This window comes from Rhyacophila brunnea, unplaced genomic scaffold (genome assembly GCF_057557595.1).
Source record: "Rhyacophila brunnea isolate RB1 unplaced genomic scaffold, BYU_Rbru_1.0 scaffold_12, whole genome shotgun sequence".
NCBI classification, from domain to species: Eukaryota; Metazoa; Arthropoda; class Insecta; order Trichoptera; family Rhyacophilidae; genus Rhyacophila; species Rhyacophila brunnea.
Genome location: NW_028232774.1, coordinates 17,660,942 through 17,682,214, shown reverse-complemented (window position 1 = coordinate 17,682,214; position 21,273 = coordinate 17,660,942). Strand labels below are relative to the sequence as shown.

The 21,273-nt window shown below is 33.2% G+C and overlaps 1 protein-coding gene across 1 annotated transcript in view; it reads right to left on the bottom strand.

The window, feature by feature from the left end:
* The window catches only part of peb (zinc finger protein pebbled), a 140,722-nt gene extending 124,947 nt beyond the window's left edge, over nt 1-15,775 (bottom strand). Inside the window, exon 1 of the mRNA XM_085960872.1 lies at nt 15,163-15,775. The gene's annotated coding sequence lies outside the window, so the exon portion shown is untranslated. The remainder of the gene's footprint in view (nt 1-15,162) is intronic.
* Nucleotides 15,776-21,273: the final 5,498 nt, after the last annotated feature.

Genomic DNA, 21,273 nt, shown 5'->3' with positions numbered 1-21,273 from the left:
TCCTCTTGACACTCTGGCTAGAGATATTTATCGCTAGACTCAAAATGTATTTATAGTCTCAGTTCAATGAAATCAAATCGACTGTTTAATCTGCAACTGGTTCAGGAAGGAGAAAAAAAAACTATCGAGTGGAATTTAACAATTCCAAAAATACACGTGGATTTTTTTTTTTTTGACAAATAAGTTACACTATTAATAAATACACTAGTTTAGCTTCCCTTTTATAGGTATAGAACTTAAAGAAACTTTATATAAAGAGTGGAGTCGGTTATTTATGATATTGGAAATCTGGCACCTGCAGTTGGCTGTTTTATGTGAATAATGATAAATTATTTATTTATAGGTTTAGAAATTTGAAATTTTGTATGAGCATAGAAAACATGTTTTATAACAATTGCCATCAATATCTAATTTTTGGTCAAAAGTGTAGTTAGCTGGTTTGCAGATTTAGCAGTCGAACTACGTATTACTGACAAACTTTAGTATGCATTATTTAAGTCGGATCTCAACAACCTACCTCCACCCTCCGCCACTGCTGTACACTGTACACTTGTACAGATATTGTATATTAACACGGCTGCAAATTCTTAATAATAAGAAAAATAAAAGGTTTTATAACACTGGCGCAAACCAAACTCCCTCGCAATTTCGTCACGAGAGACGAAAAATGTTAGATTTTTTTCGTTTTCGCTCACTTTCATTTGCATTTCCGAACGCACGCCGCGTGCACATTTACGAACACACTGCACACAACAAAGACAAACAGTAACAAACACGAAGCGTGCGCAATTAATTATTATCGAGACGAAAAAAGTTGAGTCGCACCGGTATCGATTTCTGCCACCCTGATACTTTCACAGTTATAATAATTGCCGTAATAGGCGACAAGATCATTATCAACTGTAGTCTGCCGTACTGTCTAGTAGATGAAGGCATCACTAAAAGGCTATCGTAGAATTACTACATAAACATCATATTATATAAGTAGGTACTAGGTACTAGGTACTAGGTACTAGGTACATGGTATATTACATACAATAAATTTATCTACAATTACCTCTGTACGTAGGTACCTACTTGTGTTTTTTTGTTGATAGATGGGTATATTTAGTTAACTATCTTTTGAATACTTTCTTCTGACTGGAAACTTATAATATTATTCACCCATTACTGAAAAAAGAAAGACATATCAAGAGAGACAAGATACATCCTTCCTTACAAAATAATTATCTATAAATGATAAACAGATGTTGTTTTTTCAATGTATGTATGAATCAGAGCAATGATCCTATGGGTTGGCTCACAGGATAGATTAATATGATAGAAAAATGTAATAGGCAATCGCCACGAACCAAAGTTTTGAAGCGGGGTTTGGTTTATGACTTACGCCATAAATCGCTAGGAACACAAATAGCGTTGATTGTGCTAAAATTTAACCTACTAGGTAATATTGATAGAAGTTGTTTTCTGATCCTATTTATCAATAAGATAATAATATGACGAGGGGTCGTATGTTACTTGGCTAACATAAAAGGGGATTACGTTTGATGCTTTATGCCGAGTGCCAACAGCTCAATATTTTAAAATACAAAAAAATGCAAAAAATATACGGAATAGGTACCGTTTGGGAAACGTTGGTTTGTAATAGGGCCCTCCAAAGATCCTTGTATAAGAAGCCACTTCAGAATGTGGGGGAAATGGACAGGATTAAATGTTCAATCTGGATATCGGATCGTAGTTGTTAAAAACCAGTTCATCTCTTCAATCTGGTCATTTCGCGTTAAATCTGGATCAAATTGACTTGATCGCCAAATGTTTGCTTTACTTTACCGGCGAAAATATTAATATACTTATAACTTACTATAGATCCACCAGTAATAGGTACCTATAAGTTGTCCTCTGAGTGAAGGCGCCACATGCTAATATTTGACATATCATTCAATACTTTTTAAACTATGATGAGCTGGTTCAAAATTCGAACAATTCGAACAACAGACGATTTATGATGGTACCTATATATTACGTAAGATAATATAAGACATTATAATGATCACCCTGCATTTACTTATATTCTTTGCAAGGAACATAATATTATGGGGTGCTATGGTACTTACTACCAGTCAAAGTTTAGTCTCACCTCGTGACTAAAATTTATTAAAGAAAGTCATATTGGTATCTATACCTATTTCATACTCTATTTTTTTTACGCAATGATATTGTAACAATGCATAACTTTGATCTAATTTAGTGTAGGTAGGTCATGGGCCCCATATCGTGAAGCGGGCCCCCAGGCTAGAATCTTAGGCAGCCCCCCCTACCTATCGCTAAGGATAAAGGCAATGTGTCGCTTTAAAGTAGCGTTTTCCAAATGGTAGACATACGCGGTAAAATTAATGTGTATGTTTTATTGTATTTTTAAATACATCAATTTGAATTATGATGTCGAGTATTGATATACATAATTATTAAAAATTGTATCGTATAACCACATAACTTTAAATAATAATATTATTGAAGGGAAATAGCGCCGCAGGCGACTTTTTTATTAGTAAAGCAATTTTTTGATGTGTGTTTATCTCACTTATCTGGTCGTTTCGCCTCGCAGGGCCCCTCCTGACTCCTGGCCCCCAGGCTAGAGCCCTGTCAGCCCCCCCCCTTGTGTGGGCCATGAGGTAGGTACAGATTGTAAAATAAACGGCCTAAAAACATATATCCTGTGAGATATGAGTCGTGTATAAGTACATTATCATTTACCACTCCACCTTGAAATGAAATAACTCTCTGTTAAAGTATGTAGGTTACTAGGTAGGTACCACAATAAATCATTGAAAGTTGCTACATGTGATACGTATACGTAGTGCTATCCTTTAAGTTTGAATGCTTAAATACAGATAAGTATCTACCTAGGTGTCAGGTGGGTACTTACTTAGAGGGCTGAATCATGACGTCATAATGAAATAACATGGAGTTGTTATTATACTTAGATATCGATTTAAAAAAAAATGCATCAGCCCCAAAATTTCTCGGCCAAGTTCAACATAAAAATAAATAGCAACCTACCCACCTTTCCACCACTTTATTAAATTAATTTCACCCTCTGTAATATCAATGATTTAACGAAAATGTATTTTGAAATTTGCGCATAGTTTATTCGTTCACAGGTTGGCAATTAATATTGGTGAATTATTTTGTGTTTGATTTGAAACATTATCTCTCTGATAGAGGGGAAATTGTCGACTGTTTTTATTATGCCGTCTGCCCTTTACAGATTGATACATATAGGAAATTAAATATCGTGATATTATAACAGCAGATTTTAACATATACAAAGAGGCCTGCATTGAGCTATGCAATACCAGGGTCGCAATGGTAGCAAGGAAAGTTCTCGGCTTTAAAAAAATGACAATATGTATCATATTCAGTACCAAGAGCTAACCTACATTAAAGATTAAAAGGATACACGTGACATCAGATGCGCACACAGAAAAATGTCGATTTCAAAAAATTATCCATAGTAATTTATTAAGTATTGATTTTTAAGGCAGCGAAAAGGGACGGCTAAACATATTCAAGCAGGTTTCATTGACTTCCGCATTTACCCCACCAACTATTTATAGCTTCTCATTACAAATCGTCAACCACGAACCCTCGCATCTTACCCAGACACCCAACAGTGCAACAATGCGACAATCCGCACGAGTTGTTGCGAGTTGTCGCACCCATAAGTGGTTATTAAATGCATGCGGTTTAACTATCATATTAATATTATTGGGATCGTGTTCGTATAACCGTCAGAATATTAAAGGAAACATTTATTAAACACAAGCCCCAGATAGTTGCATCAATTTATGAATGTCATTGGTCTTCTAGTGGCTACATGCCTTGTGTATCGTAGAATGCCGATAGGGTAGAGGCCAACCCGTTGAGAAGTCTATCCCACAGTCAATTCATCCGTGTCATGACCCAAAGTCATGAGGTCCTAATGAAGGAAAAGAATAAGTAATTTTCTATCCACCTAAATAGTTAAATTTTAGGCATGTAAATAAGTAGGTACCTAGGTATCTACCTACTTTCCATAAATCACCGTGTATGTAGGTATAAACTGTTGATATTATTTCTAGGGATCTATTTAGGTAAATATTTTGGAAATTACGGTAGGTATGATTGGTTCTCTATCCAACACTAGATAATAATTATTATTATCAATATAAATATAAATATTTCTTTCCATATGAATAATGTACGTAGGTATTAGTTATTTGCTAACTAAACCTAATTTACTAAATTTTGCGAATATTGAGGTGGATATGTAGAATTTATAAATGCATATTTAAATTTAATTAAACATCTGCGTAAAGGTAACTAATTAAGTTTTTTTCAAACTTGGAAGTCAATAAACTTTACAATAGATATTATGACGGGTGGCGCCCATTGTTACACATCGTTGTGATACGGTTAGCTTTAGGGATGATGGGGTGATAGACCCTAAAAAGGCATACGCTCAATAGGTTAATATGACTATTAGCAGGGTAGGAGAATAGGAGATGCTGAATATCTAAGTACAGTAGCGTACGAAAAAGGACAGGTTAGGTTAGGTTAGGTTACCTATGATAAATTAAAAAAATCTTATATAATATAATGTTACAAGAGGTCAGCCTGTAAATGTACCTATTATTCGTTTTTTATAGGGATTGGTTGTAAGTCATTTAATCAATTCATTGAGTATGACTCGAAATGAATTGAATGAAGTATCGATTCTAACTAGAGAACCATGGTAGGTAGGTACAAGATTCAAGCGTTCTTCCAAAAAGAAAAAAAAATCGTAATAAGAGATACAGTATGAACAAGTGGGAATAGTAGGTACCTACCTAATCACTAAAATAAAAAATAAACTATCAGAATTAAGCATTGTTTCGGTTATAGTTATATGTAGGTACCTACCTATAACTTAAAAAAATATAATTAAAATTAATTAATTTATTTGAGGGATTATTACAAATTATAAGTGCAAATCGTTTACAATATGACATTTACAATAGATAAAGAAAAATAAGTAACGCACTGAAAACTTTGTATAATAATATCTAATTATGTACATATAGGTACCTAAATAAATATGTATGTATAACAAAATAACGATGTGTGAAAAATAAGTATAACTATGAGTATAGGTAATAGGTAAGTGCAAATATGACGTAAAATTTTTGCAATAATTATATGCGAATAATGAAATAAAGTTTTCTACGGCACTGTATCAGTGTATCAGGTTATCGTGATAATATGCGAAGGGATGCTACACCCCAAGTCAGACATGTTTCGTAACAATAATGAGATTAGGTGGTGAGATCGCATTAGGGGCATTTAAACATCCCTTACCAGTTTATTAAACCAGATCGAATGGAAAATAATCATCATCACAAGGTGAAAATGTTTAATCTAATGGAGTGGGTGTGTTTTATACCTACTGATTCCAACACCTACATAATATGGGATGTTGTGGGTGATTCATCATCAATGAATTATGTAGATACATACGTGATTCATTTGATAATATCTAAGTAGTATGCATAGGTATTGGTACAGTTGGTAGGTGACTATTACCTAATTGTCAGACCAACGTCCCTTTTATCAATAATTTTATTTTATTATTGTGGATTTAAGCTGCAGACACACGGCATTGCAGTGGACGTATGTAGACGTGCGTAGACGTGCGATTTCAATTATCTACATCCGATTAAAATCACCGTTTGGATTTGTTTTATCCAATTGGTGATTCTAATCGGATTCAAATGGCATCAAATTAATAAGACCTGCGTCGACGCACGTCTACGCATGTCGACTGCAATGCAGTGTGTCTGCGCCCTTAGTGTATTGTATCGTAATTAAGTATAGTATAGAATTGTATCTTAAACCTGAGTAATCCATATCCAACTTCAATTAGGTAGGAAGGTTGTGATGTACTGTCCATTATCAAAACTGGCAGTGATCTACCATATTCACTCATTGACATTTTGAACTTGAATAAATGGGTTATATGTGGCTGATGATAGTAAGGCGTCTTGGCAAGGCAACTTGTCTTTGACATACACAAAGAAAAACTAAATTTCTATCGTGAAAATTATAGGTTTTGGTTTTGGTACTTTTGGATACTCATCGTCAAACTATTATCATACCATGCAAATAAGTAACAGTTTAAAGCGCGAGGATTCGCATCTTCTCTATATCTCACTCCTGTGACAAATCATGGGTAATAAAATACGAATTAAATGATAAAACGGAGTCACGCGGGTTCATAGTTAATTTTAAAACAACTATGTATACCTTACCTGTCACGTTAATTGGTTCAGGAAATAATAATAGGAATTGATAATGCTTCGACATTTTTTTATAAAACCATATAATACTTATTAAAATTTAATGTAGGTAGGTACCTGCACGCTTTTACCTTTTTAAAACTCAATTCCTATGTGCTTATGATGCGATCAACCAAAATCCACTCCGCGATCGATTACATCGAAACGCGATTGCAATTTAGGTATTAGGTACCTAATCCCGAAAACCTGGGATTGAAAATTTTGGGTTAACTCTTAAATTATTTTTGACAATGAAAAAAGTGTAAGTAACTACCTACCTAAATTATAAATTTAAAAAAAATAGAAACCTCATAAAAATACCGTTTTCTAATTACAATTTTACACGATTGAAAAAAATATTTATCCTGTAATCATGGGATTAGCACTTTCTAATAGATATTTACCAACCTGCCTATAAGTAGGTACCTACATAATGAGAACATTTTGGATCAACCTTAAAATACAAAATATTCTCGTCAAAGTTTATCGAACCGCGATCTGAAATTAGTTTAACCTTTATTTTTCTGCAATTTTAACAGTAGGTACCTACCTATCTAGATAAGTACCTATTAATTTATTATTGGTGTTTATGAATCTGAAGTATTGATGCTATTAAATAAAATGGGGAATAGTAAAATATTGTACTGGTAACCTACCTACGCCAATGAGATGGTCATTTTAATTAATCATAAATTTTTCACAATTCTGTGGCGCACAGGTAGGTGTTTGTGCACCTGTGAGATAATCTGCTATAGCTAGATCCAGTGACAACTGGAACTGATGAAAACAGATTTAAACTATTTTTAGGTGTTCCATGCCTGCCTAAATTAAAATAATATTATGTTTACCAAGTTCTCTTGGTGTTCAGCACTTGTTCATATAATGGCCGATTACACCACCAGTTTTCATTTCCTATGGCCGGACGATGAGCGAATATTATATGATTTTCAGTCGTTAGATCGGACTGTCTTATGAATAGTCTTATTTTCCTTCAATGCGGTCCAATGATTGTCGGTGGCTTTGTCGGTTTATTCTATATATTTTCATTAGATAGGTAGGTCATCAATTGCCCACATTTGAGAACCCGATATTTGTCTTATAATATGCACCCCTAGAGTTCTCAACTAAGCCAAGATGTAGGTATTCAATACACAGAGATTTATGCTTCTTTAATATTTCTATAGCTATATGTAGGTATACCGCCATCATAAGCAAAAAGGTAGCTTTTGGCAAAGTCAAATTTTGAGATAATGAGACATTAACATTTTTTCAACTTTTCTTAATAAATTTTTAAATAATGTGGATGAATCATTTGATATATGGTATAAGCAAAAACTAGTATGTTTTCAATCGATGCTGTGTTTTTGCTTATGAAACTCGTTATAATGTCTTTTTGTTTAGAATAACTACCGTTTTTGTGAAAAAAAACGAAAAAGAATGTGTTGATTATTATACTGAAATACATTTTATACCGCTTTAGACTTTATGTCAAATGGTTCAGAATTGTACGTAAAGCATTATCTGTACACTAAACTCAATTTGTGATTTTTGTCGAAAAGCTGCCTTTTTTCCTTATGAGGGCAGTATAGGTAAATATTGCATGTACCTACCTACTTCCATAGTTTTACCTAGCACCTAAGTAGGTGCCTATATAATATGGCACCTATTACCTACCTATATTAGTAGCTTGGCCGTAAATCACGTAAATAAATTACTTGAGATGATTTTACAATATTTCATAACATAGGTACGACAAAAAAAATAGTAATATAGGTACTTACGTAAATGATTAACCATGGTAAGGATGATATAAGAAGACACGTTTATGGAAAAGCCTATTTGTAAAACATATATACTGAGCATAATACAACGTTTGCTGTCAATAGACTATTGATGACAGTTCATCACAATAATGATCTCACGCCATCGATCGTGATTTGCGATCGGCGTATCTCGGATCTAATTTATTCAACGATATGTACCGGTATTGACGTCGCCCAGAAATTCAAGTTAAGTTTAACGGTGTAATTTGGCCTTACTTAAGATATACTTAAGTTACTCGCGAAAAACTGAGATTTCCGCTGTGAAAGGCAAGTGAGTGGAAAATTTATTTGTTTTGTGTTTTAATTTGTCGATACAAGGCCGTCTAAATAAATCTTAATTTAATTAACGAGATACTTACGTGATGTACCTAGGTACCTATCTCAAATATTCAATCAGGTAAATTACATTTATATAGGTAGGTACGTACATACTTACTTAGTAGATACCTGTGCTAATAATAAATTACGCATGTATTTGTAAATATCCTAACCACTTGAACAATTAATGCTAAAATTGGTTTCATTGGATCCCACATCATATTATTATATGAATATATACTTAGACATAAGAATAGCATTTTTATAGAAATCCAAATTACGTTGAAGATGAAGAAAATGTAGGTAGGTACTTAAAACAATAGAATAAAAAAAAAACACAAAAAACAAACAAAATAAAAATAGGTAGGTACCTACACCTACTTAACCTTAAGTACCTAGATACCATTGAGAAAAAAATGGTTATTGAGAATGCCGTCAGATTCTTTTGGTAGTGTAGACATTTTTTTCAGATATGTCGGTGGTTAGTAGGGTACACAAAATTAATGGGAACCGAAATAGGTACCTAGAGGGTGTCGATTAACAGGCAACCGATCTCAAGTGTGCAAGAATATGGGATACTCTTAAACACGTGTCAAGAATACGTCATTCTAAGTTTGTGATTCGTTCTGACAACTGCTCTCGGTTTATACACTGACGCTTATTCAATATTGGTGTATTTGAAGATTGCAACACACACTATTGCACGTCTATAATTTGTGGTTCATTTTCGTAGGACATTCACACATTCAAAACCCGGTTAAATGTAAATTGTATGTAAAACATTTCACCGTGGCATAGTTCGCCGTGAGCTTTCTATCGGAAAGAGATGACCGTTTAGGTACTATTCGGTCTCCAATTGTATTAGATACAATATGAACGTTAATTCAATTTTCATATCTGATTTTGGCAAAATTCATGTATTTAAGAATGAAAACCTAACCTAACAAAATAATCAAATAGGTATACTTGCCTATCGGCTATTTTCAAAATTCGTTTGCTGCTGGCTCCCTGTAAAGTGTAAACCGACAAGAACCGTGTTTTATTTAGACATGAATTTTATGTCAGTAGGTAGGTAGGTAGATACTAAAGACTAAACTCTAAAGACGTTGGACTGTCTTTAATATATGGCCATATATTTCCAATACAAAATTCCACGGTGAAATGTAATACTACAACTATCGTGCTCTAATAAGAATAACAATTAAACACGTCGCTTAAATTCATCGTTTCCAATAAGACAAGAGTTTCGTAAAGGGATACTTAAGAGGTAAGACTATGAATTTGGCATAACATTGATTATTGTTAGTAACTACTAAGTGTTGGTGGATACCTTATAGCAGTGGTCCCAAACCTTTTTATCGCCGCGGACCGGTCAACGTTTGATAATTTTACCGCGGTCCACTGAGGGGGGGGGGGGGGGGGGACATTGGTTGTTTATATTTGCTTTGATTTAATATTTTTGATTTAATTGTATTTAAACATGCCTTCACAATAAAATACAGTTACACCAAAAATGAATATAAAGTGATTTAACATTTTAACTCACTAGAACGCTAAATCAATGAGAACCCTGCAGCCCTATGTTCTAACTGGTGATATAAAGTCACCCGACGACATGACGTAATTGTGACGTAAGCCAATACACGCTCGAGACAAGCCGCCCAACACACACTGCTCACCATAGATATTATTATGCTGAAACACCTATTTGTGTATGGGGACAGTGGATAACGCCACTATTTTAGTAGCGTTATTTTCTCGAATGCTATTATCACTCCGGTAGTACGTCATAATGATGTCATATGATGTCATGTCGACCGGGTGACTACAACTCGCAAGTTCTAACATAAGGCCCCTGAGCTTGTTTCTTTGCAACGAGACAGTTCCATCTGGGGGGGGGGGGGGTAATAGGAGACAATGACACCCGAAGTGTGTTGCTTATGTCCAGTTTATTCCGTTGTTTTGTTTTGGTTGCTGTCATTGTAGAAAACCCCGCTTCACACAGATAGGATATCGGAAATGGTAATAGGGATTTATGTGCTGTGGTGGCAATCTCAGGGTATTTTGCCATGACTTTAATCCAGAACACCAGCAGAGTTGTTGTCTCGAACGTAGTTTTAAGGCCGCCGTCATTTACAATCTCCAGCAGTTGATCTTCTTATTGCACAGACATGCTAGATGCGCCTGGTTTATTGACAAAAGGGTCGCCACAGTAAATAAAATGGAAATAATTTAATGTTCCTTGGGCGGCCCGGTACCATTTGATCCACGGACCGGGGGTTGGGGACCACTGGCTTATAGGACAGGTATAACTATACCATGGCCCCTGGAAGTGAACGTGGTGTATGGAAGGTATCATAAAACTTACGCATAAAATATGATTACGACGATATGATTGAAAATTTATTCAGTTTTACGCATACAGTTTTATTGCTAATTTAATCAACGACACCTCTCAAATTCTTTTATAACTACGTCTGAATAATAAGCTAGTTCTTGAAGAATTTTAACGGCCGGTCTTTAATTGGTCAGAAAACATTCGCTTCATGTAAAGATTTTCTTTTAATTTAATTTATTTGCAGATCTTCCTATACTTGCGTTTACCTAATTATTTGTTTACATAATTTTCAATTGGAGTGCTCGGATGACAACGGATTCCACTGTCGATTAGTTACCTTCACCAAATAAAGCAACTGATATATTATTTAAACATTTGTACCTATACGCACTAATAATTTAAGTAGCTATCTGCTTAAGTATATGTAGGTAGGTACTTATCTGTAGGGGTGGATGTATGTAGATATCAGTAGCGAAGGGTGGGGAGGTAGGCTATTAGGATCCGCCATAAAAAGTGTACAATAAACTTTGTTAGTCATACGTATTAGTTTTTATTGAACTAAGACTATAATTTACAGATGGTATTGGTTAGTTTTTAAAAAAATAATTAAAATCTACCTAAACCAAACCATACTAGTTTTGGTATATTTTGGGCGATATGACAAAATTGTGCATAATTTTACATTCATATTTACTTGTTTTCGTTGGATTAAGAATTAAGTACCTAAGCATAGGTAGGTACCTATTGTTAGTTCATTAAATTCATCAAGCCCTGCCTAACCAAACTATAACAGATAAAAATATTATTCTATCTATAAAATATCCAAAGCCATGTATGATTTAATTGCATAATTTTAGATATTTTATAGATATACGAGTATTTTTTGACTATTATGTATTATGGCTCGGTGGTCGCAGGGTTTAATTAAATTTTAAAAACTAAGCAACACCATCTGTAAATTGTAGTCTTATTTCAATGAAAACAAATACGTATGACTGACAAAGTTTAGTGTGCACTATTTATGGTGGATCTTAATACCCTGCCTCCACCTTTCGCCACTGGTAGATATGTAGGTGGCACAGAACAGATTATTTCTGAGTTCCCTGGTAGGTGGGTATGTCATATGTAAGTAAGTATTACGTAGGTACCTAAATAGGTAAATGAAAGTCGTTGATATTTTACGTGGTTCTTCATCTAAACATCAAACTGATGCAAGGCATTTTTAGCTAGGTAAAGCTTAAATCAAATTTAATGTAAAACCATATGAATTAATTCATCATTTTTGTCTAAGGAGCCCCTTTTTATGTTCAATTTCATAGAAAGACCATCTTCACATTAATTTTTATTCAAGATTTTAGGCGTAGGGAAATAAAATAGATCCCATGTGGGACAATATTCAGTGGCGTGGTTTAAAGGCCTCCCGTGTAAAAAAATGTCTCAGCGATAAATTATTGTCATTGGCAACGTAGATATTATTATAGATGTGTTTTATAATTATGTCCCCAGGGCTAATGTATATTTTTAATTGAATTTTTTAAATTCAGTTTGTGAAAGATACGTACCTATATATTTAAAATTTGGTACTTTGTGACGAGGCGACCAATTTAGGTAAGTGTCAGTTTCGTAGAAAGTAAATTATTTTTCAAACGCGTTAATGATCCAAGTAGGCACATAATCTAGGGATGTTCTGCAATTGTTTCGCTGTAACAATAAATCGACAATCGATAATAACGATCACAAAATATTTGTAGAAGTTACGATTCTAATCTCGTAATGTTGTTGGTATCAAATTTTTCTAGCCGCCTATAATAATTGGGTCAAACTCGAGGAATCTAGGACATGATGAATGTCGAAATACAGCCACGAGCGAAGACGATTTTTTTAGGCAAACTGTGACAAAAAAAAAATATTTATCAACAAGAGGTGTTACTATACTATTGAGTATTGATCATCAACATCATATTAAATGAACACAGCAAGACAATAGTATTAGGTAGGTATAAACTAAAACTAGAGATTTAAAATTTAAATACCTACTAGTTACTTAGCCCACATACCTATTTAAATAGGTACCTACTTACAAAACGAAATAAAATGAATGTACCTAGGTACCGAATGATTGAGGTGCTGAGGATTAAAAGAGCCCGTGTGACATAAAGATAAGTAAAAAGTAAATTAGGAGCATATCGTTATCTGCATAATACTTCTACAACGTAGGTAGTTCATAGTAAACCGGTAAGTGGTTTATTCAAAATGTTTTAATTACACTTCATGTTCTTCTGTGCATACTTGAATAAAATGTTAGTATTTTCATAGCAATGTCTCTAATTTAAATATGAAACAAACAATAACAGCATTCGTAAAAATAAATAAATATCTACTTTACGTATAGGTATATCAATATTTTAATATATTAGTATAATAATTAGGTATAAGTATCTAATAAAGAGTCATTTTAAAATGATATATCATTATACCTACATAATATTATTAAAAACAAGTAGGTAAGTAGGTACCTAGGTATGAAGAGTTTACAATAATTGCATAGGTTCTTTGTTGTCTATTTCCTCAACTTGGCCAACGATAGTTTTACACTTTGCAGTTTATACTTTACTTATAGGATCTGAATTGCCATATTCATATTGGTTATATGTATACCTATGTGCATACCAAGATATTAACTGATTAAGACTTATAGATATTCAACTAAAAGTCAACTATAAATCTCATATTGTACCTACCTAACCAATAAATCCATAAATTAAATAGATATAAGTGACAATTTAAATATGTATTAATAAAGGTATCTATATACCTAAACGCGTAGGTATTGATTGGTGTTACTTTAGGATAGTGTCACATTATGCGCAATTGCATAATAAATGTAGGTAGATATTTTCAGAAATCATATAACTTATAAGTACCCACCTACTTATGCCAATAATAAATTATCACAGGTTTCGGTAATCGCCGTGTGATCAAGTGTTCGATATTCTATAAGCACATGGCTGTTCAATTATTAACCATTTAGGTAGATTGGTACAAAAATACATAAGTATAAGTAATATTTACTAATTTGTTTAATAACTTATTTTACTAAAAAATATCTAGATAGGTAGGTAGGTAGGCTACTAGTAGGTACTTACCTAGTTGCTAATGACACAGTTATGATTTTTTTTATAAAACAACTGGAATTAAATTTTTTTGGTGCTCAGCACACATATTACAGATTAGACCAGTGTTTCTCAACCAGTGTGTAGTGAATTTTTCTATCTACCGAGAATACGTGCAATAAATGCGTTATTTCAAAGCAAAAAATAAATTAACAATTTTGGTTTCTCATGATAACGACTAATTAGTTGCAACATCTGATGCTAATTCAAAAAGGTTGAAAAACACTGGGTTATGGTTATATAATAGCTACATCAATGAGTATATTATAAGTAGGTATATATACAATATGTACTTAGTAGGTGGATATATAGATACCTACTACAAGATACCCAACCACTTTATTTCTGTAAGAATATGCAAATAAGGGACATAATTTCGGTAGGTATCTATAAATGAAAATAGGTACCTACTTACTGGTAATTATTAATCGTCAATAAATTTTATTTTTGTTTTATTAATTTTTCTTTTCAGATTTGATAAAGAGTGAGTTTTTCATAACGCACAAAAGAACGTAGGTAGATAGGTAATATAACTTGGAACACGATTTTTGTTTATTAAAAATAGATCGTTGATAAATAAATACTTAATATTTATATATAAGTAGGTATGTTAGTGTAGGTACCTATCAATTAAATAGTTATTTTTAAATTTGATTATTAACGACAATCATTCAATAAATATATAAAACTTGAAATAAATCAGAAATTCGTAAAATCAGACAGCCATATGCAGTGATAGCGACTAAACACAAATCAATAAAGTACGACAAAATAAATTGCAGTATCTATTATTATTTTTATTGGATTTCTCAATAAATATGTAGGCACATATAATATTGCTGATAACAATCGACGGTTGCAAAATGCATATACATTTAAATCAAACTATTGCAGGTATGGGATGCTAACATATTTCTTGTGTCAGCATTAATTTAAGTAAGTATGCGAAATTAATCATGTGTCATGTAGAGCTAAAGACATTTAAAAATATTTTTTCGATCCAATATTAGGTAATATAATATGATAATTAACATCATTCACTACGAATTCAGGTAGGTAGAAAAATACCTTGGTATTATTCCAATTAGTCAATAAAATTCTGTTTAAAATGAAGTAAATAAATTTTGGTAAAATATTAAATTTGTAAAAATTCTTACCTTATAGAAGACGGAAAACACTTCATATTTTTGCACAATTTTCCACATAATAGTTGCGTTATTAATGTCACTGTAGGACACATTAAAATCCAATGTTTTTTAGGTGCATATGTCACTTATTTCTTTGATTTTGTCTCAACTGATTTGTCAGAGTCGTAAAAAATAAACCAAACACTGATTATTTTTTTAAATTTATTTAACTATATTTTCCGTCACACAATAATGTCACATTTTTACACAGGTCGGTGGAAACTTGATTGTACATTATTAATATTTAAAAAAAAACTTATAAATTTAGTTATTTACACATATTTAGATACTGTTAACAATATATTATCTGAATGTCCGTGCGAAGAAAAACATTACACTTTAATTTGGTTGGGTTTATATTTTGTTAAAATTCACACTATTTTTATGTTAATATTTTATAAATAAATAATTATTAAGCACAACGCGGGAATAAGAGAGATGTAAAAATTATCTCTCTACGAATTTAAGTTAAATTTTGTGACAAAAGTATCAGGAGATCATAAATCGATAAGAGATAAATTTAATCTGGATGCGGCAATGTAGCAAAGGCGTCTGACCATCTTCGCGCGCAAAGATGTTATGAGAAGAGAGAAGAAATTTATCCGTTCGAATTTCAAACCCTCGGATGGCCATTGGTCCTTGCGCACTCTGTCGATAAGATCCATATTGCTCCGGCAGCCGCGAGATCGATTCGCGTTCTAACAAACCGAGCGGTAAGGGTTAAAATCGCTTATCATACAGGTGAGCGAGGAGAGAGTGAGATGTCGCTATTCAGGATAATGCGTCTCTCACTCTCGAGTGCACCACTACAACCAAGTGGCGCCCATCTCTCAAGAGACATAAGCGTCTGTGTGAGTCCAAACACGCACACCTGTGTACGACAAGAGACTTTGCCGAAAGTAAAGAGCTACGACGAAATAATTTGCTCGAGTTGGGGTAACGGTCGTAAACTGCACTACTGTTTCTACAACAATACATTGCGACGCTGCACCATGACGTTGTGCATTTTCATTTCATGTTGTGAATATATTGTTGAAGCGACATTTATTATCTATCAGCAGATGTATGAATGACAATTTATGGTATATGTAGGTCAATAGTTTTAATTAAACGATAAACTAGGTAAATATTCCACCCAAAATTATAGTTCCACATTTTGTTGAAGGAGATTTTATATGTACCTACATAGATACCTGGGTAGGTATGTAGGTATATCAGTGGCGAAGGGTGGAAGTAGGCTGTTAAAATCCGCCATAAATAGTGCACACTAAACTTTGTCAGTCATACATACTTGTTTTTATTGAAATAAGACTACATTTTACAGATGGTGTTGGTTAGTTTTTATAATTCAATTAAACCATGCGAAAACCAAGCCATAATAGATAATAGTCAAAAAATACTCGTATATCTATAAAATATCTAAAAATATTCAATTAAATCATACATAAATTTGGATATTTTATAGATAGAATAATAATTTTTATCTATTATAGTTTGGTTTAGGCAAAGCTTGATGAATTAAAAAAATGAACCAACAATATGTGTAATACGTATTTTTAATCTAACGAAAACAAATAAGTAACAATGAAAAAATGTGAACAATTTTGTCATATCGCCTAAAATATAACAATACTATTATGGTTTGGTTTAGACAGGGTTTAATTGATTTTTAAAACCCAACCAATATCATCTGTAAATTGTAGTCTTATTTCAATAAAAATATATACATTTGACTTAAAAAGGTTAATGTGCACTATTTATGGCGGATTTTAACAGCCTACCTCCACCCTTCGCCACTGAGGTATATATGTAAGAAAAGACAATTCTATATCGGTACATAGATACCTACGTAATTCAAAACCCTCGCTTGATCTATAAATATTCACAACCCGGGTTTGCCTATTTTAGTTTCCTGTACTGACCTGTTATACCTATACGAAACTGCATAAGTGCATATTAGTAATACCTAATAAAGGTATATCTACCTTTTTAAGATCATTTTCTTTTATGTTATCAATGGTTACACTGGGTACATTACATTGATACCTATCTATTTACTTGTTTTTATTCTTAGTTAGTGTAATCACGTTCCTTTTAATATTGGTTTCAGGATATGCGTTGATTAGTGCTGTCATCTGTAGGTATATAGCTACTTGATAAATATACATTGTAGATTGTACAAATTATACAAATAAGTAATAGGTACATTGAGTACCTATCATCTTTATGTTGAAAATTGTCACCGTGTCCATTCGAATAATGTTGACTGTACTACCACGTCTAATTTAGTGCAAATAAAAAACGAATAATCACTATCAAAACTTTATGTACCTAATACCCAAGTAAGTGGGTATTTAGGTATATAGGTACTTTCAAAAAAATAGTGGACTAATTTATTTTTCAATTCATAAACAATTATAATATGTAGGGTTTATTAAATCTTGATTAAAGTAGATACGAGTAGGTATGTGCAGAAATCAATTTCTCAAGTGCGATCCTTTGAAAGCTCGCGTATACGTACACTTTGTAGCCTTGGTACCTACTTACTTTAGTATAACTATAAGTATTTTTTATTTACTTATAACGATTCTAGTTTTGGTATTGTGATCACATCAAAGCACGATTCGATAGGTATAAGTAAATAATAATGAAACATATAAATACCTAAGAAGGTCGGTACAATTAAATAGATACCACCTACTTAATATTTTTTAGAATTTAATTTTTAATAGTAAAAATATTGGTCAATCAACGAACGCACATTTTATAACTACTAAATATCTAAGTAGGTACGTAGTTTTTTTAATTGTAAATTTATTTTTGAAATATTTTTAGGTACCTACCTACATATTGATTATTTTGAATGAAAATGATCAGTAAGTAAGTATCTATATGTAGGTATAGTTTTGACTAACAGCATTGCTCTCACTTTTAACATACTTGCAGTTAAGCTGCCACATATTTATCATCATTTAATTTCTAATCGCTTATAGGTGCCTACAATCAAAACTAAGTCATTGGTGTTAGATGGTTCTATAAAAAATATTGTTATGTAAGTATTATATTGATCGGCTGATGATGATATAATTGTGCATTACGCAGTGCAGTTTACGTTTGAATTGTTTGTCCATCGGGTGTCAGTCTGCATCTACGAAGGATCAGCTATAAAGAACGGATAAAAAGCAGGCGACAGTCGCTCTCGTTCTTACGGAATACCTTATGTTCCCTCTTGCTCTCTCAGAAAGGAAGATACCTGTTCGATATATTTGCATCCTACTTTTGTGCATTTGTATCGAAATTTTATGATATCGAAAAACAATACAATTTTAAATGTAGATTATCCTAGCCTTTGAAGCAATGTTTCCTAGCACTTTATATACATATTCGAAATACCTACTTCAGAGCTTAGAAATATTATGACAATAATAAATTACGGATCATGGATGTATTTATTTTGTATTGTGGGAGAGGAAGGGCTCATGCCCAGACCCACCAAGAAACGAAAAAATACAAATAATTTAGGTTAATGTAATATTACCTAGATAGGTAATTCTTCTCCTTCTCCGTGACCAGGATGATTTCTCAACAGGTTGACCACTCTACTCCTGGTTCATAAATTAGTGAAACCATCTGAGGTATCTAATATTTGCTTGAATATTCTGATGCGTCATGTCTAAAACACAAGACGGTGCGGATTAGATAAAAGGACATCAATGATCCTAATAATTATGACCGATAGGCTACGCGCACTCGATAGCCACTTGGGGACGCGACAAGTTGCGTATTTTCAATGTATATTTGATCCAGAGCAAGGGACCAATATATTGGATAACAGCCATCCATCGTAAAAAAGTTAACAAAAAGCCAGACAATTATATATCACTAAGAAGCGCTTCATGTGACTTAGACATGTGTTCCGGATGACGCCAGAGTACCTACGACACTACACACCATGCGGCACAGATAAAGGGAACCCTTTCTACACTGTACAGCGGTGCTACCAACGTGATCTACTTGCTGCAAGTTTCACATGGCTGGAGGTTCGGGATGTGGCTATGGCCGAGGGGAGTGGCGATGCCTTGTGCTTACCCTATGCTGGAAAGTAACAGGGCGCAGTAACCTAGTAGGTAAAGTAAGTGCCTATCAACATAAACCATTATTACTTTACGTTAAACGTACAGGAATTAGAAATGACTAATGTGATTATTGTTACGGTTGCTTTCATCAGATTGTACCTACTCGGTTTTTTTAGCTCGGCGCCCTTCCGTCGAGGAAGCAAAAATAAATGTGAGGGGTAAGACAATGCAATACAACATGCGCGACCAAAACACTGTCGATTATAGCGACCGTAGATGACAAACAAAATAACCCCGCCTATTTTCTGTGTACAAAAGAAGTTGGATCTGCGCATCTTACCTAATTGTCTAACGAAACCTATCACTATTTAGGTAGGTAGGTACCTTCCCAAATATATATATATTAAAATTATTTTCATCTATTTACCTCAACAGGTTTGCGTCGGTAGGTAACTTAGTATGTACCTACTTAGGTACCTACACCCAGGTACAATGAATGTTTTGATTATTCACTATTTTTACTAACCATAAAACATCATCCTTTAACTGAACAGATTAACTTGAATCATAACCACCACGCATTCCTACTGATAAGAAAGTGCTTCTGTGAAAGTTTATACATAAAAATAATAGGTAGGTATTATTAGCGATTTAATATTGTTGCAACAAATTGAATCAGATAATGAGAGATCTAGGTAGAATGCAAATGATGTCCAAATTCGCTGCTAGGAACATCGGAATGTAAGTAGATTTTAGCTGAGCAGTTGCGGACGGAAATTGGGATCAGGTGGTACAATGGGCCCCTATACTAGAACATGTAGTGTGTACTGTGTAGGTATTTTCGTACCTATATTACATTTTTCTTGTACCTATAATTATTAATATACTAGGTAGGTACTACTTGATGTTGATCTTATGATCGGGGTTGTGATTGTGTAAAAAACGAAATAATTCGAAAGATTTGAGAATTAAAAAAATGTTTATAAGAGCATTCTTTGCTTTATTTAACGTTTAATTCTGTATATATTATTCTGTGTATGTAATAATGGGACCTGGTACCTACAGTAATTATTGAAAGGTGTCTAAAAATTTAAAAAAAAATGTTAAATATGCCAAAATAATAATATTGCAAATTGGGAGAGTCAAATATACGTCACTGAATTTGTAATTTTTAAATAGAAATTCTCAAAGTTGTCTAAAACTCAATCTTCTTTTTCCTCTCCTGAAAAGTAGGTACCTACCTACTTAGTAGTAGATACCTATTGATTTTAGAGTTATTTCCCTTTTCTCTTACATACAGAATTAATAAATGAAGGCGTCCCCGGAAAAGGGGTCTATATATTTACCTCATGTCAAAAAGTGATTTTATTGAATAAAACGGGTCTATATAGATTGCTCGGGTCAAACGGGTCTATATTGGAAAGTTTGATTATTTTAACTGCCCCACTTTTTGAGATATTGGCAACACTAAAATGCTTACCGTAGAAAAGGGGTCTATAGGTATGATTATTTTATTATCCAAAATAAAAAAAATAAAAATTTGGCAATGATAAAGAGTGTTTTCATGAACATAATTATTATCACAGATAATGTGTACATAGGTAGGTACCTACTCCAAAAGTCCGCATGATCGAATAAAACGTTTTTTTCCTCTCCTAAACAATTTTCTTTTTGCATATAGACCCCTTTTCCGGAGACGCCTTCAATTATTGTAATAATATACTCATACACTTATACCTACCCTTCACGCACTTCATTGGAAAACAAATTGAATCTAAATTCCCACCTACATAAATACTTATTAGTTTTCCATGCGCTGAACTGCGAGTTGATATTGCCAATGATCTGGCTATATTTATGCATATCTTATCTACTACATATTTTTTATTGTACACTATGTGTACTTATATTGATACTTAGTTTAAATAAATGAGCAATTAGTATGCAAGGCAGGAGCAAATCAGCGCTGAGCGAATTGCTCGGCTAGGATTAGGGTCAAGTATTC